General features: G+C 41.6%; 1 long non-coding RNA gene and 2 pseudogenes across 1 annotated transcript in view; 2 read left to right on the top strand and 1 right to left on the bottom strand.

The window, feature by feature from the left end:
• LOC112469551 overlaps positions 1-21,735 on the top strand; it is a 34,783-nt gene continuing 13,048 nt past the window's right edge. The window contains exons 1-2 of the long non-coding RNA XR_003042670.1: positions 1-25; positions 3,778-3,891. This is a non-coding gene — a long non-coding RNA (uncharacterized LOC112469551). The remainder of the gene's footprint in view (positions 26-3,777; positions 3,892-21,735) is intronic.
• On the top strand, positions 1,683-1,801 carry LOC112469678 (annotated as a pseudogene).
• On the bottom strand, positions 19,880-19,998 carry LOC112469684 (annotated as a pseudogene).

Here is a 21,735-nt window from a genome sequence, read left to right as displayed (position 1 = left end):
CGGGACCCGGAGGCGGTGGTGGTGGGTAAGTGAGCCCGGCGCCGGAGCGGGGCTGGGTGTGTGCGGGGACCTGGAGCGCCGAGATGTCGCCGAGGGCGGCGGGGCCCGGAGGGGCTCGGGCTCAGCTCAGCCCGCGCGTCCGCCCTCGGAGCACCTGGCAGCGCCCGCGTCAGGCTCGCGGGTCCTCCCGCTGGAAGGTGCGCTCCTGGTGCCCGCCCGCCGCGCCCTGCCGGGAAGACGCCAGGAACATATGGTGGGGATTGCGGGGGGGACTTGCTGCGGGGCCGGGGGTGGGAGGAGAGTCTCCAGGACTTCCCTTTAGTGAAGAGGGATTGGCAGCCTTCGCACCCCTACCGCGACCCTCCCGCTCGAATGACAGCTAGGAAGGAACCACGGTTCCTTCGGGACCCAAACGGAGCACCTCAGTCTCTGTCCTACCCTGTTTTACTTAATTTCCCAGCGTGCTCGTCTACTCTAGACCATCCCTTGAAAAGAAAGGGCTTGTGGCCGCCCCTCTCTCCCTGGCCTTCGGGGTGCAGGCAGGTAGTCCTTGAACGCCCCCGCCTCACTTACAGCATGTATCCTAGCTTTCCAAGGGACTTTTCCAAGTTGCATCACTGTTTGGCCTTTAGACAGGTGCTTGGATGTCATGTCGGAGTTAGTTACACAGGATTTTAAAAAACTTTGTATATTTACTATGTGTGTACCCCCTCATCCCGGGGATGCAGCGTCTTTCCAACGCTACTCACAACGCGGTGTTCAGTCACGTTGGGAATTGTCTTGAGGCATTGGCTCTCAAACTTGGCTGTATATTTACAGAATTTTTAGAAGTACCGATGCCTAGGCCTACCGCTAGAGAGCCTGATTCAGCTGGGCTGGGGTGCAGCCTGAGCAATGGGATTTAAAAAGCCAGGTGATTCTAATGTGCCGCCACATTTGAAAACCTCTGCTTTGGGGTGTGCTCCCACAGCCACTTTTTGGACTCCTAGAGAAGATCAGTCCTAATACAGAACTCATCTCAGCCACTCTTTATAAATTTTTTTTAGAAAAAGTTTCCTTCGTTGCTCACTGAAAGCACAATCCTGATCAGGCACTCTTGACTGCCTTCTGTAATCCACCTCCCCACCTGAAGAGCCTGGTCGTTGGAGCTTTCCAGCCTGAGACTGCAGAGGGTGCTTTTTTCCTGGCGTTCCTTTTGTTTCTACCTCTCTGTTTACAGTAAATATTGCCAGAGCACTTTTTGCCAAGGAGGTGGGAGTTTAGAAATTGAAGTCATGAAGTCAAGGTTATCATACAGGTTTGTCCTATTGAGAGAAATAGTGATAATTTGACTTGTCCTATTTGGAAAGGATTTCAAGTTAAAAGGAAGAAAAATACTTCAGGAATCCAGCAGCCTTTGGACACCCCCTGCCAAAAAATAATTTTGCATAACTGTGGGGAATTTTCCTTCAAAAAAGCAAGCTAACAAGATCCTTAAGGTTTTGTGGTTGATACTATGTTAATACCTGTGCATTTGTTGGGTAAGCTTCTTCCTGATGTGTGATTGAGCCCAGCAGGTGTAACGGTGAAAATTTCTTATTGATAGAATAATGGAGTTAGGGTATTAGTGCCTTACAGTAGCATAGCACATTTGAGGTAAGACTTTAGCCACTTGTCAAATGATCTTAAAAATGATAGAGGAAGTCTATGGCCATGCTACCCTGAACAAGCTAGATCCTGTCTGATCTCAGAAGTTAAGCAGGGTTGGGCCTGGTTAGTACTTGGATGGGAGACCACCTAGGAAGATCAAGTGCTGTAGGCATAAAAAAGAAAAAAATAAGGGGTTACAAGCTGACAGGGTCCTTGCAATCTGTGTGGTCAACCAAGGGTTGCCTCTCCTAAAAAAAAAAAAAAAAAGTTTAAAAATGATAGAGGAATAAGACTAAGGAAAAATTGAATATATATTTGATCATATGTATCTTATTAAGAAAGTATGTTTGCAGTGCCCATGTTATTGTGATAAGTCTCCTGGGATCTCGGTTAATTTACTTTGTACCTAAGTATGATGTTTGTATTAGATTCCCACCTAGATGTTGCTACCTGGCCACAAACCAGTGGACTTGATTTTTTTGGGTGCTTGCTTCTGTATTGCATTTTTTATTAGTAGTGGAGTGACATACTTTCAAGAGAATGCCCTCCAGAAGTAGAGGAACATTTGCGTTCATTTCTAGCTCTGAACATGAGTCAAAACAACATTCATTTTGAAAAATAAAAACTTGTGGAATTTTTACCCAGTTGGTTTTTCTCTTTTTCCCACCTTCCACTACCATGCCCTGCTCCCGTCGCTGTATTCAATTGCTGGAAGTGGGGCCACCGTAGGAGCCCTCTTAATTGTATTGGCTTGAGAATGGAGGTTATGTGGAGTGCATGGTCTCACAGGGTGGCCCCAGAGCCGAATCCTCAACCTTTGGGGAGCTATACCATATGGAAAGTGTTTTCCTACTGTTGGTTTTTTTGTTTGTTTAGTTTTTTTTTTTTTTTTTTTGGACTAGGCCAACAGAATGAAGCCATGTTACTAAATGGCTTGTTAATTTGCTAATCTTGTCTGTATTTTATGGGAAAATGTTTACTTGAGGATGTTATTGAACTCTTGGTGTCTGAAAAGTTCCACCTGAACAGCAAAAGTTATGCTGTGAATAGAATAGTACATTTTGGAAAGAAAGGAAGGAAGGAAAAATGTATGTAAATATGAACCTAAAAAGATTTACTGGAACATTTCTCACTTTGCGGTAGCAGCTCTACTATTCTAAAGTGATTAGAAGAAAGTGAAGAAAAATAAGAATAATTTGTGAGGGGCTTCTTTATTTAGAGAAAGGATGATCTTTGATTTGCGTGAAGAATAGATTGCCCTATTGGCTTCCTTTTTTCTTTTTTTCTTCTCCCTTCAAGTAGGGACAGTTAATTTCCTTGTGCCAATGGGGTGAGGGGTGATTAAAGAAATTTAATGGCCTCCTTAACTCCCTTTCCCCCTGAATCCCATTTATTTAAGAGATGCTATTGACCTTTTTAAAAAACACAGCTGATCTTGAACTTTTCCTTTCTTTTTCTCCTCTGATCCTGGCACTAAAGGGCAGCGAAATGGCTGAGAGGTTGGCATCACAGGAGAAAACAAAGTTCAAGGGGAATTGAAAATTAGGTTATTTTCCCTGAATGACCAAGCACTTACTTCATTCTGTCACGTGACATAGCTGTTCTCAAGAAATAAGTTATGACATGAAAACCCTGAAAATGGGGAAAAAAAGGGATTTGATGGAAATAGCACCAAGGCCGACCGGCTTTTACGTAGGGGAAGCCCCAGTTCAGCCTCCTCCTCGTGCCCTGCCCTTAGTCCTTCAAACCACTATCCCTGGGAGGGAGAGTGCTTCATCTCAAATTCACACCACGTTCTTATTTGTTTTTGTTGTTTCATTCCTTTACTCACTCATTTAGCAAATTCTTATAAAGGCCCCACTCCTGGCAAAGCTCTGTATGCCGCACTGAGTTCTTGGTTAACAGGGTTCAATCTGTGACTTAAGGAGCTTACAGCCTGTGGAAGTATAAACCGTGGGTTACAGTAAGTTGGGAACTCTTAGAATTATGATGGGCACAGAGAACTGTGTGGGTTGGCAGGGGGTGGGGTGGGGTGGGGTGGAGTGGAGTGGAGTGGGGGAGGTCAGGTGTCACCTGGATAGATACCTACTCAGTTCATTGGCACAAGAAAAGCTTTACTCCAATTTAAATTAGAATTTCTTTTATTAGGTCCCTGCACCATGTTTTAAATGACTGATTTGAGATACTTCTCTGCCAGAAGAGAGGGAAGCACAGTTCATGCAGAGAAATGGGGAGTGAAGAAAGGAGGCCAGATTCGGGCAGGTACATATTGCTCAAGGAGTATGTACTTAACCAAGTTGTGCAAGGGTGTCGCCTGGGGCTGGGAAGCTGGTGGAGAATGTGGCTGGACCCATTTTTGGCATGTTGGTAACTGGCAAAATAAACTTAGTAGTGGCTACCTCTGCACCAGAGCTGGGAGGAGAGCACGAAGTGCCATGTTAAACCAGCAGCTCTTGTACTTTTAGTGCAGGTGATTTGGTCTGGGTCTATGACTCCAGTGTGAGGACATTCTTTATCATACGGTTGTCATTTTGGCTCAGGTGTCTTTGGACGACGGTTGTCATTTTGGCTCAGGTGTCCTTGGATGAACTAAAAACTGGACTTCATACTGTACTTCCCTTGGGAAGGTGGTTTCCAAATACCTGACCTACAGGGCTAATAACCCCAGGGTTGTAAGAATAGTTCCCATTTGTTTATCGACCTCCTTTCAAGTGCCAGGTAGTGTGTTCAGCACTTGTCCTTCATTCTCTGAATCCGCATGTTCCTGAGAGGCAGGTGGCAGTGGCTTCACTTTATACATGAGGAAACTGAGGCCCAAAGAGGAGCTGGATCTTGTGGCAGCTCACAGTGCTCAGAAGAAGTGGCAGAGCCGAGGGTTGAAGAGTGCTCGGGTCTGTTTGAATACAAAGCTAAGTTCTTTCCACTGCTCCTTGCTCCTCGTAAGCAGAGCTGATTAAGAAATTGAATTTTCACTGCCTTGTTTTTCTAACATCACAGTCTTTTAGGTCTGGATTGACTTACTGTTTTCCTCTGCTAGACGATGTGTAACATTAAACTGAAGATCACTGCGGGCTTGTCATCCCAAGGGAAATTTTGTGAAATCTTACTTTTTTTTTTTTTTAACAGCGTAGATTGGGCTGTTCAGAAAGGCTCTGAATGCATTCCAAATCTTAGAGAGACATTATCTCCACATTTCTTCAAGCTCAGCAAACTTCTGAATTTCTGTAGATAATTGGTTGCTGGGTGAGTGATTAACGACAAAAATCAATGTTGAACATGGTGGAGCAAAATGAAGCTGTGCACGTTCAATTCCTATTTATGTGGTACTCGCGACAAAAACAAAACTTTGCTGGATAGTAATTACCTCGAGCTCTTAAAATTACAGGTAGGAAGGGCTTAGAGGCAGAATGGAACTATAATTAGTAAAGATGAGTTTAAGACAGGGTTACTGAATGTGCGTTCATTACTGCAGTGGGTTCTGGCTCAATGTTTCAACCTGAGGAAGGTCAGCTCTCGGGAACATTTCCAGGGGACTCTGGAGGGTCGTCATGGAGTTAAGAGTGTTTAGATTTAAAGCACAGGGTATTTGTCATGAACGTGGACTATTTCTGCTGGCTTCTTAGTTTATAGGGTGGATTGTATTCCCAGCCACCCAATCACAGTGATCTCTGCTTGGCTTAGGTAAAGTCCATAATGGTTCAGGCTGTTGCTTTGTAGTTTTTTTTTTTGTTTTTAGGTCTATAAAGGCCCTTTATTATTAATAATCGTTTACTGTTGCTTATCTCTTTGCTAGAGAATTGAGGCAAAATGACCAAGATTTTCTAGTTTTGGCTTCAATGATTCCCTTGGTTTTTCCTCTGACTTCCCCTGGCTTTCTCTCCTTGTATTTTATTGCATTTGAAACAGGCACTCTGTTTTCCCTTGAAAATTTATAGTCCATTCAGGGAAGAGGACCTGCCGTGACCATGACTCCTCCCGTGGATCCTGTGATCCTGTGATAGCAATGGTGATAGTCCCATTTTCCAGGTGAGGATCTGGTAAGGTTTGGAGTTCGTACTATGTGGGAGTTTGGGGATTCCAGCTCAGTTTCAGACTCTAAATAGTTGCCTTCTTTTGATTTTATTACAAAGGAAAAAGAAATGGCCCTGTTTTCAAATTCATAAAGAGGTTCTAATGTATCCTATGAACTAATCTATATCTTTGAGCTTCATGGTAGCTATACTGATAACTTTTTTAAAAAAAGATCTGCTTCATTAATTTTGCCTATGTGATTTTCTTATTAGAAACAGTGACTTACTCAGAATTACAGCTGAAAAGTTGATTAGCCTCTCTCCTTGCCCTAATCAAATATCAAAAACCTGGAAAGTTTACTGAGAGTGGTGATTACTGTGAAAGCTTTAGGAGTTGGAGAGGAACCGATAGAGAAAGAATGAAGAGAGAGATAAGAGAATAGTTTGCAAAGGGACTGCAGGGCGGAGTTTACCAAAACTTAAGATTTCTTTTACTTGCGAGTTTCAGGTCTGGGGCTTGAGCACTTTGTTCCAGACAGAGCCAGACCTGCTCAGCCCTAATTGTTTCTGCTGCCCTGGGCCACTTGTAAGCTTTTTTTCTTCTTTTTTTATTTTTAGGTGGGGGGTGTAGGGTGGGAGAGAGGAAGTAGGGGAGTTGGGGAGTAGGTTTAGAGCTACTGGTTACACTGGTCTGCTCAGGGCATGAGCACCTGGCACTACAGTTCCAGGTACCTGCAATGAGTCCAACTTCCTGGGTGTGAAGCCCCTGGGTGGGCAAGAGAGAGAGAAAGACACTTGCAAATGCTCCGAGAGCATTTACTTCCAGCCCTGTCCAAGAATTTTTAACATAGCAACTCTGTGGGATAGGTACTATCTTAAACCCATTTTACGGGTGAGGGAAACAAGGGCATGAGGAACGGGGTAACTTATCAAGTTGAGCAGCTACCCAGTGGTGGGATCCAGAGTTCAAACATGTCTGGCCCTGAGCTGTGCTATTAACAACTTAAGATGGCCTCAACAGAGCTCTGGTTGATGCACCCGCTATTCATTCAGTTCCTCGATTCACCCACTCGTTCATTTCTTCAAGAAATTATTGACTGCTTGTCTAAGCCTTTATCTCAGCAATTAGAACACCATTAGTGCCCTGTGTCTCACGTTTGAACTCCCACAAACCTATAAATCTGTAAAGAGGTTAGATCTCTCCACTGACCTTGTATTCCTGTCTAGCAGAAAATAGATGCTCAATAAAGTCTTAGGGAAGGACGGAAGTCAGCCAGTCTTTTGAGACTTGACATCTTTGTATTTCATACATCTTTCTCTCTCTGGCAGCCATAGTGATTTCTAAACAAAAACAGACGAGCACTAAGAAGGGTGAGAGTGTTGGGGGAATGTTTCACAACAATAATTAGAGAATTCTTGATAAATGCGTGTTTTAAAAAATGTATTTCGAGTTCTCATGGCCAGTGATCTTTTGTGTGTATTTGTGTTTAAAGCATTTGCAAAGGGCATGCATACCCCCCAGCTTGCAGATTATTTTGTGAGTAAAAGAGGCCTTTCAGACTTCCAGGCACTATTGGGACTGTTCTTGCTAGCAGAGTGTGTTTTCTTAGGAGTTGAGGACCAAACATCTGTAGGGTTCAAACCCACCATCCATTTTCCTAGGGCAAGGCACGGTTTGACATAAAAGTACATGAGCTGGTAGAAAATAGTAGTTCTCTCTCTTGTGCTCTCATTCCTTCTTCACACTGGGGAGGGGGGTAAGAGATTAGGGTCTCACCAACTTGGATTGAGCCCCACTGGGGGACATTTGGCAATATCTGGAGACATTCTTGGTTGTCATAACTGAGAGTGGTGGTGGCCAGTGCCATCTAGTCAGTAGAGGCCGGGGTGCTGCTATATGCCTTATAGCGGTGCCCAACCTTTTTGGCACCAGGGGCCAGTGTTCCTATGAAAATTTAATGCCTGATGATCTGAGGTGGAGCTGAGGCAGTGATGCCAGTGCTGGGGAGCGCCTGCAAATACAGATGAAGCTTCGCTCACTGGTCTGCCTCTCACAGCCTGCTGTGCAGCCTGATTCCTAACAGGCTATAGACCGGTACTGGTCCGTGGCTTGGGGTTTTGGGACCTCTGCCTTACAGTGCACAGGACAGCCCCCACAACAAAGAATTATCCAGCTGAGATGTCAGCAGTGCTGAGTCTGAGAGCCCTAGCAGGGTGGAACCTCTGACAGCAATGGTTGTTTTTAACATCTCCCCTCTCAGGGAGCTGTTGGCTAGCGACTAAGAGCCCTGCTTTCTTAAGTAGGGAGGAGAGAATGGAATTTAACCTTTTATTGATGCTTCCGGGTTACCCTGCAGGTGCTCCTCAAGTGGAAGAGAATTACTTTCCTCTCCCTTAAGTGCTCCTTCACTTCATTTGCAATTGCTCGAATCTTTTTATATATAAATAATACATATAACTTATTTGCTAAAGAAATCCCTTAACGTCTCAGGGAAGTTAAGCTTGGCTCTTAATGAACACAGCAGAGTGAGACCCTGGAGTAGAAGCCAGGTGCTAGCACCCACCTGTGGCCCATTACAGACCTCGTGGGGCTTCTTTTCTAGGTAAAAAGACAGGTAATCACATCACCCTCCTAGCCTATCACATTGTTCCAGGACAAAATACAGATGAGCTGCACACGTGAAGATAGTGCTACACATGTGAAGGTATAGTACGATTCCTAAGGCCTGCCTTTTGAACATGTTTTTTCAGAGAAGACTGTTCATGAGTGGCCACTCAATAAATGCCACTAAACAAGGATTAGTGCTCAATAGCCAAAGGATATCTGGGTCGCGGGCAAAGTGGTAAACTAGGCCCAGGAAACATACCTGCCGCAGAGAGTGTGGTTTGGAGGCAGTGCAGCCCGTGGTTGAGATCATGAGTGCGGGTGCGAGCGACCTGGTCACCCTACTTCCTGTCATCCTTCGGCTTTTCCTTTCTTTGTGTGTGACCTTGGGCAAGCTCCTCTACCTCCTTGCACCTTAGTTTTCCCACCTGTAAAATGAGGCTAATGGTAACAACACTGCCCACCTGACAACAGGTGTGGGGAGGGAGAAGTGATATGTCTTTGGAAGTGCATGGTGCACGTAGAAAGCTTAGCTTAATCAAGGAGTTGTTAGTAAAATATTATTTAGTATTTTGGCCAATAGCATGTATATTTTTACTCAGTTGAGGAAGGCATTGCTCCTGGGTTAGTAGCTGGAAAAGGAATTTTCTAGGGCTCCTGGTATTATTTCTTATTTTATTGTGGTTAAAATACGCAAAATATAAAATTGACCAATTTAACCAATGTAAAGTATACAGTTTGGTGGCATTAAGTACATTCACAGCATCATGCAACCATCACCACTATCTAATTCCATAACTTTTCATCACCCCAAAGGAAGCCCTGTAGCCATTAAACAGTCGCTTCTCATTCTTCCTTCCCTCCAGGCCCTGACGACCACTGGTCTACTTTTGGTCTGTGGCATTGGTCGTTCTGGATATTTTCTATAAAATGGAATCTTACAACATACGGCCTTTTGTGTCTGGCTTCTTTCACTTAGTGTAATGTTTTCCAGGTTCATATATGTATCATAGTAAGTATCAGCACTTCATTCCTTTTTACCTGGTGTCTTTGTAGAGCAACCCTAAACCTTTTTCATCAGGCCTGTTCTCCCATGTTATGTCTTTCTTCATTTATTTTGGTCCTTTTTGGCCAGCCTTATTTTTTCCACTTCTCCCATCCAGTGATTCTAATGACCCTTAAAATGAATATTGGAATGAAGCTCTCAAGCCAGGTTCTTGGTACTGCCTTGGAGTAGGTCTTATTAAGTGTTTTGTTTCTGCTGAAGAATTAGCAGCAGGAGCACACATAGCAGCCTTGAGTTGTGCTTCATATCCCCAGGACGGCGTGGCAGGTTTTAAAAACAAGTGTCTGGAAAACACCTACCAGGTTCCTTTTATTTCTCAGTCTAAAAGCTTTCCACAATGAGAAGTGGCCCTCAATTAAGTCGTTTAATAAAAACCTCCCTCTGTTTTAAAGCATTCTTGGGAAGTGTTTACATTTAATGCCACTGCGGGCTTCTAAATGAAGAGCTGTGGAGTGAGTGATCCTTAACCTGTGACTTTAATAATATCCTTTGCTTAGATTTCCAGGTGGAGGCCTGGGCCAGATTTGCAGCTTGTCAGTGACCCAGACAATCTTAACTTTATCCTACCCCTCCTCCAACCACTACTGGTAGAAGATTTAGAGAGGCCTGGAGATATAAAACTAGCTCTTTGGAGAGAGTCGAGACTGAAAGGGGGTGATGTGCTCCCTCCTAACACCTCCCCCTTTTCAGACTTTAGTAACAAGGTTGCGGGGGGAGTTCAATAAGAAATGATTAAAGCATTTCGGGGAGCAGCTCAGGGCTTCTGAGATCCTGAGTTTTTCTGGTGGGTGAGGCTTGAGGTTTCAGCCAGGATTCAGGAGCTTTATAGCTGAGGAGGCTCTACTTTTTGCTCTGATTTTGGAGAGGTGAGTAGGCCCCACCAAGAGGAAGCAGGATGTTGGCAGCTCTATGGGGCTTACGGAAGTCCCTTCGAGGAAACTCCAGGGAAAAGCCATGTCTTGAAATAAAAGATGCTGTAGAATGGTCTTCCCTCTGTGCTTCCCTGGGGATCTTCATTGCGTGGCCAAAGACAGGAAGCTAGGGAAGGAAACCCAGAATCTCTGGCTGGGTTGGAATTGACAGAGAGGCTTCAGGGCCTGGCTGTTACCAGGTCCAAATCCTGGCTCTCTGAAGAGGCAACAGTTAGTTCATTATCACGCTCATCTTGTATTATATGAGTTAATGTTGTCTGAAGTGCTTAAAACAAAGTTTTCATAGGAAGGTGTATATGTGTGTGTTATTATTCTGACACTTCGCTTTTGCAGATTCCCAGCTAGAAGCATTAGAAATGCTCCTTGTTTTCAGAGCTAATCCACGTCTACATCCAGCTGGCTTGGAAGAGGGTTATATCACTGGACTCTTAAAAAAAAACATGACATGCAGATGGAGAAATCATGCTTGATGAATCTATTAATGTTCTCTGAGGGAGAAAATAAATGTGGGAAAGAGAGCAAACCAGTGGATATAGTTTATTTAGACTTTCAAAAGGCCTTTGAAAAGACTTCATGCCAAAGGTTATTAAATGTATGAGCCTCCCACAACTCTGTGTGGAGGTAAGTGTAAGAAGGAATATGGCCAAAACCTGTCTTCTGAATTACCTTTAAAAGTTCTTACTGTCTTTTAAAAAATCTAGTGCCTGTCTTTTAAGTAAATAGTACATTTGTAGAAGGAAGTAAATTTCACCATCAATAAATATCAGAATCACCTCACTTCAATGCATAAATACTGAATTTCATCCCTTCTGTGATTTGATTCAGGACAATAAATGAATGAATGAAATGAATTTAGAAGCTTTGTCAACACAGAACCCTTTCCCCCAGTAGGATTTAGAAGGCTTGGAGTTTTGCTAGACTTAAAAAAAACACATGCAGGAGTTAGTTGCCTTTGTATTTTTCATTATGCTTAGCTCCCTGTGGTCCTAGCATAGTGCTTCATGTGTGGGAGTGTCTGTATGTGTTTAAAGAATAAATGAATTAAGATCTTAAGCACAAATATTTTATTATTGCATGTCTATTACATGCCAGGCAAACTTACTATTATATTTGCTCTTACAATGGATGATTGTATTAGTTTTTGCTGCATAATATTGCTGGGTAACAAACAGTCCCAGATCTCAGTGACTCATAACCACAAATATTTATGTTCCCACTTGCTTGTCTGTTGTTTGGGAATGGTTTGCTTGACCTAGGCTGGCCTTAGCTATTCCAGGCTGGACTATAGTCTTCCATTTGGCTTCAGGTTTCTTCCCTATGAGCTTATTCTGAGGCCTAGGCTGAAGGGACTGTAGTTACCTAGGGCATGCTTGTTTCGTGGCAGATCACAGCATAAGAGGGCAAATGGAAATGCACGATGCCTCTTAAGGCTTTGGCTCATAAGTGCTACCCTGACATTCCATTGGCCAACACAAGTCACATGGCCAAGCCCAGTATCAGTGGGGTGAGGAAGTATACTCTGGCTATTCTAGAGAGAGATCTTGCAAAGTCACATGGCAAAGAAGGTGGATATACAACCACATTATAGGGGAGTGAGGCACTCGCCTATATGGGAACAGTGCTTTAATCCACCACAGTTGCAGAGAATGAGTGAGAGGGAAGAGGGAAATGTGGGCCAAACCAGTCTTTTGGGAGCTTGCTAAACCTAGAACAGCTGCGTGAAGAATACGTTTGATTCAGGTACCAGCCTAGGCCCTGGTAGGACTATAAATTAGCCTGGCACGCTCTGACTCTTGGCTGGCTGAATGTCACTGTGTATTTATTCACTGTGTAGTGGTTCTGGGGGTTCTGTTCATCTGTGGGAAGAGCAGAGTGATGGGCTGGATTTTCCTCTGGTCCTCAAGCATAAGCTGACATGCTGCTCCTGTGGAGGCAGGAGCGTGACAGAGAGAGCAAAGAGGACAAAGAAGGCCAAAGTATCCAGGGAGGCCAGGGGCTTGGCTTTACCCTTTGCATGGTTACCTCTTGGCATAGGTCTATGAGAAGTCAGTGATAGTGTATCATCAGGGCGATCATGCATTCTGTCCTCATTTATATAAGGAGCCTGGGCCTCAGTTTCCATCGTCCTCCTTTTACATCTGAAGAAACAGGCCTTGAGAAGTTAGATGACTTCTCTTCAGCCACCTACCCATTGTATAAGTGGCAGATCCAAACTAAGTCATCCAATTGTCAGTCTAGGGCTTGTCCTTCCACACCCAGGCAGAGTTGTGACTGCTATATCCCAGCCCTGTGATGATGACACCTTCTTTCCTGAAGGAGCCAAGTGAGCCTTGTACCTCGGGGCAATACTTCAGGAGAAGTAGAGTGAAATGTTGGCCAAGGGTAAGCAGCCTTTGTATTGCCTTTTCTGAAGTGTGCCCCCCACCCTTTGTTTTTTTAGTGAAGAGCTGCTATACTCTCCAAGGAAGAAAAGGGTCTGGCCATTAAAGGGAGATGCACTGAAAATAGATGGGGCCTTAAACCCTCTGAGGCTGAAGGTGTGAGGGGACGGACACTCTCACATGTGCCATGGATGCAATTATAAATCCAGTGGACTTCTTTTGGAAGAGCAGTTTGGCAGTGGGGGATATTTCACCTACAAGAAAACAAAACTCAATTAAAAGTGCTTTAAATAGTAAGAACATTTATTATCTCATGGAAACCAGAAGTCCCAAGTTCGGGTAGTTTTGGGGTTAATGGAAAACCAGGTGCATTTCCTCTTTCCTCTTTGCCAGACTCAGTGTTCAACAGTAGTCCTCAAGCTTGTCTCCTCATGGTCTCTACGTGGCTGTAGCTGCTCCTACCTGTACCCTCATCCACAGTGATGTTCAGTGGCAGGAAAAGAGGAAAGCAGAGAAATCTTTGCTGGGATTACCCCCGTAGAACTTTCACGTCCTTTTGGCAAAAATGGGTCCGATGCTTTCTAAACCAATGACTGGGCTGGGAAGATAAGGCTTCCATAGCTTATTTAAGTCAGTCTTAGGCCTAGATGGGGGCCCAGCCTTCCCTGAAGCACACGGACACTGGGGTAGAGAGGACAACACTGGAATTTTGCTGGCCAGGGATGGGAGGGAATGGACAGTTGCTGCGGGTAGGTAGCCACTGGTATTGGCCGTAGCATTATCTCTCACAATTAAGAATGGTGATATATAGATTAACTCACCTGTTCCACAGTTAGGAATTTATCTTACAAATATAACTGCACGCATGTGCTGGCACATATACAAAGGTGTTTGTTACGTCATTATGATAGCAAAACACTGGAAATAACCTAAATATCTTGTTAAAATATCTCTTAACAGGGGTCTGGTTAAGTAAATTAAAGTATAAGCACATTATAGGATTGGACAAATCTGTAAGTACCAATAAAGGAAAATTAAAAAAAAATATTTTTAAATAAAGTGTAAATCAGAATATATTCTGAGATCTCATTTTTGTTTTTAAAAATAGTCTTAATTCTTGATTATAAATACAAATTTCTGGAAGACATCCCAAGAAATACGGTTATTTCTGGGCTTTGAGAATTGGTGGTGTGGTTGAGAGAGACCTTTTTTTTTTCACTTTGTGCTCTTCCTGACTGTTTGAATTTTATAAAAATCATGGCATGTATTACCTTTATAATAAAAGAGAAAATGATAGGTATTTTCTTAGTGTCTACAGGGGCTTAAGGAGAAGAAACTGGGGCCCTTTGTAAACATTGTCAAAAATGGTGGCATTGGGGGGTGGAAGTGCCATTTGGCTGTGCGCGATCGGAGTGAAGGGAATTTGTGGAAAGAAAAAGTTCAGAAATGAAATAAGGACATTTTTTAATGTCCATTAACTGGTGCAGTGTCTTACACATAGCAAGCAGAGTCACATCTGAAGAATGAATGAATGTTTCGGTAAAGACCCAAAGCAACTTTATGAAGTGCCAAAACTCAACCAAGCAGTTCAAGTCAGCAAGAAAGTAGATTTTATTGGAAATTTATTTTGTAAATAAAATATGGCTGCTGTTTCCTACTTTTTCTTTGAACTCCCAGGGTTTAATTCGTTGCCAAGAATCAGCCTAGAATGCAACTTTCTATTCATCATCCATCTCATACTGAAGGGCACTGCACCACGTTCTGAATAATAAAGTTGAACGTTTTTACGACTAAGGGTAAAAGCAAAGACAGGAACGACCATTGTGTGTTAGCTGTGTTTATAGATGTGGCTTCAATGAAGAAGTATCTAGAAGTCCTAAACTCTGTTAAGGATAGAATGAGCAGTTATTATTATTATGGTTTTTGTTTGTTTGTTTTTTTAGCAAAATAAGGTTCTTTGATACCTGGACTAATCAGAAAGTTGCTGTTAACGATTAGTCACTCTGATAAAAGAGAAAAACCACAGATAATAGTGAGTAGGGATTTTCGATCTGATTTTTGGCCAGTGTTGATAGAAAACTGTGGATGGGCCTGTTGGTGAAATGAAAGAATTAATATGTAGTAATATTTTCAAGTATAATTTTCTTCCACATAGAGAAACAAAGGCATATGGGTATTAAAAAGCCTTTTTTCTAAGAGAGGGTAGGGGCAAGGGGAACTAGGGAGCTACCTTATGTTGTGTTGAATTTCTTCATAATTCCCTTGCTTGAGGGTTCTCTCTGAATTTGATTCTTGTAAATCAGAGAAAGAATGTTGTAACTGACATTTTCATTGAGTTGCTTTTAACTTTTATACCCTTGGGTTTTAGCATTTAGTCCTTCTGTAATGGCTACCGGATGCCCACTCTATTCAGACAATGATGATATCGTTGAGCTATGGTAAGATCATTTCCTTTGGAACAAAACGAAAAGCTTTTTGTGCTCACAATTGGAGGAAAATGTAAAATTTTAGTGGGGTTCCTTTGCTACAGGTTGAAAAGAGCCCATGTTTGAACACCATCGACTTTGTGGCTCAGCGTGCTTTTGAAATACAAAAAATGAATATATTTGGAGAAGGATAATTTTCCACATCTTATTGGAATCATTTTGGGATCAAGAGAACCTGGGATCCTTGGTATATTATGTTCTAGAGTGATTTAAATTATATGTGAGAGAGAGAGGGAGGGAGGGAAAAAGGGAGGAAAGGAAGAAGAGAGGGAGGGAGGAGGGAGAGACTGAGAGGAAGAAGGACAAGGAGAAAGGAGAGAGGGAGAGTTTGTGTGTGTGCATGTGTATACCTATAAAACCAAATATTCATGCTCATTTGACATAATTTTAGTACACATCCTCGTCTAGTTTTTAGACTGTCCTAGATCTGTAAAATATGTGATTAATATAATTTTAGACAAATTCTGCATCTACATCACAAATTACAATAAAAATTAATAATAATACTAATAAAGCACTCAGTAGTGCTTGACACTGTTTTAAGCATTTAATATTTATTAACTCATTTAGTCCTTATTATCCCACTTTATAGTTGAGGAAACTGAGGCATAGAGATTTTAAGTAACTTGATACAGCTAGTAAGCGCTGGTTCTAGGTTCAAGGCCAGGCAGTCTGTCTTTCCTAAGTTGAAAGCAATTAAAATTTAATTGAAGCAAAAATTCGTGAGACATGAGTCATTCCTAAATCTACAGGTTAATCTTGTAAATTGGAGACTATTCTCCAGTGTTTCTAATGTGTCATTTAACTAAAATGGTCTTATATAATCCAAATCCTTTGCTTCATGACCAACATTTTACATTACTTTATACAACAAGCATATATTTAAAAAATTGCTTAAGCTGTAAATCTGAAATACATTAAAGACAGTAAATTTAGCTAGTCAACAGGAAAAACTTTTAACAGAGAGTTTTTTGTCTCCTCTCTTTCCTTAGGGAAGAAAGATGAGCTCTTTCAGTTCCCACATGACTCCTCAGTTTAAAATGAATTATTCCACCAGAATAAAATATTCTTTTCTGCAGAAAAAGCAGCTACTGCTTTCAGAAGCTAAAGTCATTTTTCTCTTCAAAAGTCTGTGATTAATCCCGAGGCATGACTCCTGCCAGTTTCCTCTCTTTGAAACCTCAGCAGCAATAAAAGTAGTGATTCACCCTTCTTGAAATAAGTGCTGTAGCTGGTGTCCTACAGATGACTTCTGAATGCCCAGGTCACAGCCTGTGCTTCTGGCCTTGAGTGATAGATAAGAACAGGAACCGGGAGAGATGGTGTCACAAAGTGATTAAGAGCTGAAAGTTTAGAGCAGTGCCTGGCACCTAGGAAGACCTCAGGAGATGTTTGTCCCTGCTACTATTGTGCTTTTGCTTGGTGCGGGGCACTGTGGTCAACACTACATGCATTGCCTAATTTAATTCTCATCACATTCCCATCCAGTAGGCGATGTTTTTGTTTTTATCTCCATTTACAGATGTAGAAATGGAAGCTTAGAGGGGTTAAGAAATTTACCTAAGTCCATACAGCTAGTAAGTAGAACTCTGGTACAAACCCAGTTTTTTTTGTTTATTTTTTTTAAAGTAGAAATGTACAGAATCTTTCAGAAGCTGTCTTGTGCTTCCTCCCAGTCATATTCCTCAGCAAAGATAACCACCATCCCGTTTCTATCACTACATGTAAATTTTTCTTGAACATCATAAAAATGGAATCGTTTTTCTATAGTGTATACTCTTTTGTGTCTGGCTTTTTTTCATTTAACATGTCTGAAATTTATCCATGGATTTGCATGAAGCAGTAACTTGTTTTTTCTCATTACTAAATATATTGCTACATTTCTCATTGCATAGTTTATTGTATAAGTATATACCTCGATAATTGATTTATTTCCTGTTGCTGAGCTTTTGAGTTGTTTTATAGCTTTTGGCTGGTATTAATAGTGATACATTCTCGTATATGTATGTAGGTTCCTTGGGTATGTAGCTAAGAGCAGAATTGCTGGGTTTTCATATATGTGGAGCTGCGGTCAATTTCAGTGACTCCAGTGTCAACACTTGGTATTGTGTATCATCTTCATTTTACTCACTTTGGTGAGTGTGTAGTGGAACTGTATTGTACCAAACTTGGTCACTCAATAGATGCTTATTATAAAACTTGGAAAGTACAGGAAAGTATAAGTATAAAATTAAAAACTTTTCAGTATACAATCAAGATACACAGTCATGTGCTGCATAATGACGTTTCAGTCAATATTGGACTGCATGTACAGTGGTGGTCCTATAAGATTATAATGGAGCTGAAAAATTTCTGTTAGTGACATCATAGCCATGGTCATATCATAGTCTAACGCATTACTCACGTGTTTGTGATGGTGCAGGTATAGGTGCAGGTATAAACAAACCTAACTGCACTGCCAGTCCTATAAAAGCACAGCACATACAATTATGTCCAGTACATAATACTTGATAATAACTATGTTACTGTTTATGTATTTAGTATACTTAAAGAGTATACTTTAGAGTGTACTCTTTCTACTTGTAAAAAAAGCTTTCTGTAAAATAGTATGCTGTGTTATGCGGGCAGTAACCTTATACCTCTTGTGTTTACTGCATCTCTTGATTGCATCATGTCTCTTGTGTTTTATTTAATCTTGTGTTGTTTTGTACTCTAACATGCAGTATAGGCTTGTGGCCTAGGAGCAATAGACTGTTCCGTATAGCCTAGGCGTGTGGGAGGCTGTACCATTTGGGTTTGTGTGAGTGCACTCTGTGATGTTTGTACGACGAAATCGCCTGCTGATGCATTTCTCAGAACATATGCCCATTGTTAAGTGGCGCATGACTGTATAACTTAATATTTGGGTGTGTTTTCTCCTTTTTTTCCCACAGTATATATGTATGTATATGTATGCTGCATACAAAATTGGAGTTACTTTGTGCAGGAGAGATACTGTTAATGGGTGTATTTTGCGTGCCCATATAATGGCATAGGAAAGCCGTGAAGGGAATGCTCAGAATAGTCTTAATGATATTATAAGCGTGCGCCGTATTTCTATTTTCCTATTATATTTGGAGGAAGAAGGAAAGGGGAGAGGACGCTGGCATTTGTTGTGCGCCCGCCGTGTCCTGGGACTGCAGTGCTGGGAGGTGCTGAACTGTTTCCAAGTAGACTTGAGTGCAGTGTGAAAGTGTAAACCCGCATGGCCTCATATAATGCACGGCATGTTTGAAAAATAAGTCTATTTCGTACCCGGTAACTGAGCGTGTTGGAAAACCAGGCTCACATTTTAGTATAAATTGAGCTTAATTAAACTGGTAGGTTGTTAGCCTTGTTGGGAAAGTACACACACCTCTATTGTTTTAACCCACTTGAACATTAACACACAGGGAACAAACAGCGCTTTGAATGGAGAATACTTACTTCATTATCTGGTGCACAGTCTTCGTATTTTAAACAATTGTCCTGTTTCCTTCAAATGCATTTAATCCAACTGCTTGTTGTTGTTCAACATTGAATCTAATCTCAAAATCCAAAGTATACTCTGTATTTGAATAATTTGCACTATTGGCTGAAATCCTCATGACAATCAGTAGAGATCTCTTAGTTTTCTCCTAAGAGCAGAAGGTATGGAATCTTTCTATTCAGGATTGCTGACCTAGAGTAAAGTTCTTATGAGTATAATTAATTTTGGGTGCGTGTGGGAATTACTTTTAAGAATAACGAATATTTAATCTAATGGCTTTAAAAAAATAAACATCAGAATTCATAAAACTTTATTCAGTAAATACAAACTAAGTAAAAATAATAGCTTAATTGTATGACATGTTGGGCAATTAGATATTTCATGTTAGTTCATTTTCCTGATTTTGGAATTTTATTTCTTCAAGTGGTAAGACTAAATATTTAGCTTTTAAATTGAGATTTCAATAGGGACACATTTCCTAGACAATGAATAAAATTTACCTTTTTCATTCTTAGTGATCTCATTTATCATGGAGATATCTTTTAAGTGCCAAAGTTGTCTCATTCCTATATGAAATAGTTGTGGAAGTTGCTGTGCTTCTAATTCTCATGACTGCTCTTTGTGGTTCTCCTGTCAGCGTCTGTAACTGATAAGACCTGTTTGCTTCCACCGCAGTTTCCACTTCTATGTATTGCTTCTACTTGGCCTTGGGTTAGGGATTGTAATTTCCAACTGTGTAGGGGTGTATGTAAGAAGAAAAGGAAGAAGGAAGCTGACATTGAATTATTATGTGTTGGATGCCGGGTTAGAGACAGCTTGTTGCCTAAAAGGAAACTGTGGGCTTTTGAGCATCACCATTTTACATGCTCAATGGCCATATCAGCTTCCATTTATTTTTTCTTTCTCATTATAATAGCATTGTAATAAAAATTAAAGCATTACAAAAATGTGTGATTTAAATCGAAAGCACCCTATTTTATCACCCCAGTCATAACTATTCTTTAAGAATTCTGTAAACATTTTTTTTTAGATTTTTATGTAACTTAATACATATGAGTAACTTTATAGAAATAAGGCTACTCTATACATAGATTATTTTGATACTTTAAAAAACAGCGTATCTTGATACTTTCCATGGCCGTGTATATAAATTTTATTTTTTAATAGCTTCCTGGTCTTCTGTGATATGGATGTAGCATGGTTTAGCTAACCTATTAATGGGCATTGAAGTTATTACAAACACCTTTTTTTTTTTTAGTGCCTACATACAGCACCTGGTATTCCTCTGTGGTCTCCCATCCAAGTACTAACCAGGCCCGACCCTTCTTAGTTTCTGAGATCAGACGAGATCGGGCACATTCAGGGTGGCGTGGCTGTAGACATAAACACCTTGTATATAAGTATTTATGCACTTAGAAGTGTGTTTATATAATTCTTCTGTTTGGGGTTAATTACTAGAACTGAAATTGCTGGATTAGATGGTGTATATATTTAAAATTGGATATCGTCTGCCATAAATGTACCAATTTCACTTTTGTTCCTAAATACGTATCAAAAGCCATTTCTCCATATTTCCTTGTCTTTTCAAAGCACGAACAGAGTCAGAAGCAACAGGTGAGATATTTTTGAGTTTCAGTTTTCAGTAGAAAGAGAGACCTTTTTTCCCAGGGTGTGAGAAGCAAGAAAGAGGAGAAATGGATTTATCTTTGACAAGAAGAGAGGTGGACAGGGCTCGGAGAAGGAGGGGGAACAAATAGAAGAAAGAAGACACCAGGGAAAATGCTAGTCTTCTACCAGAAGCAATCTCTCCTGTGTCCTCTGGTCTCAACAAGGGTCACGTCTGGCCTGGCCCAAGGGTTTTCCTTAAATCTTTGTCCTTCTTTGGACCATTTCAGGATAATTCTTGGGGAACTTGAACCCTCCTTGTTTTCACGAAGACATCAATCACTGTTCTTAATTTTTAGCAATAGTAACTAACCCTGGTAGATCTAAGCGGAGAGAGTATACTGTGAGGATATTGTAAGGCTCACAGAATTGTTGGGAAAGTGGGAACCAGGCTGTGGAAATGGGCAGGGACCGAGGGAAGCGAGGTAGGTAGGACCACAGCCTGGTTCCGCCATAGGCACACTCTTATTAGGACAGGCCTCTGGGGCCAGGCTGCACATGGGACTCAGCCCCACTCCCTAGCTGCTGGGGAGGTGGGCAGAGATGAGAATTGGGTATTTTCATTCCTACCAGTTGATGGCGGACCCCGCCTTACTTTGAGACTCCTATGCGTGGTGGAGGATTCCCCAGCACAGGGAGGGATTGTGTTCAGATGCTGACTGAAATATGGATCATCTCTAGCCTCCCTCCGTAGGTTGTGATCTCCGAAAGTGGATATAAATGTAGATATATAGATACAGATCCATGCACACTTATATTTTAAAATCACTCCTTAAGCTCTTCACTTTAGGTGGCATTACAGCACCAAGAAACACACCTTTTTGAAGATGTTGGGTCTAATTGCTGGGGTTAGGATTCCACAGACAGTTGTACCACGTGTTCTGGTGGCCGGATAAGTGTAATTTAGGAGGTTGGATCTAGCCTTGAAACTAAGACCGTCTAGCAGGAAGACTTGGGTAGGGTGGTTGGATGGTCTGATTATCTGTGTTTGGGAACCTGACGGACCAAATTCAAGTTCCTCAGAGAGGATTTCAGGAAATGGAGGCTTGGACTGTGAGTAAAGAGACCTAGGGTATAGTCCTAGAACAACTAATAGAAACTCTGTACAAGTCACACAACTGTTTTACATTATTTTGTTTGAAATGAGAGTTTGGGTGAAATCACTGTTTTTGAACCAGATCACCCATCAGAAGGATTACCTGGGTTGCGTGCGTGCATGTGTGTGTGTGGTGTGTGTGTGCATGCGCAGAATTTTAGGCCTCACTCCTAAACCATCTATCAGAATTTCCAAAAGTGGATCTCCAGGATTTGTATTTTTAAAAAGCTCCCTGGTAATTTTGATGGAGCCACAGTCCTAGGATGCCTAAGAAATGTCCTTACCAGCTTTCATGTTTTATAAAATACGTACAATTCAAAGGTGAATGGTTCTGGAAAATTGGTGTTATAACTTGTT

This window comes from Pteropus alecto, unplaced genomic scaffold (assembly GCF_000325575.1).
Source record: "Pteropus alecto unplaced genomic scaffold, ASM32557v1 scaffold86, whole genome shotgun sequence".
Taxonomy (NCBI): domain Eukaryota; kingdom Metazoa; phylum Chordata; class Mammalia; order Chiroptera; family Pteropodidae; genus Pteropus; species Pteropus alecto.
The sequence above is the reverse complement of the archived record's forward strand: the minus strand, read 5'-3'. Positions and strand labels throughout refer to the sequence as shown.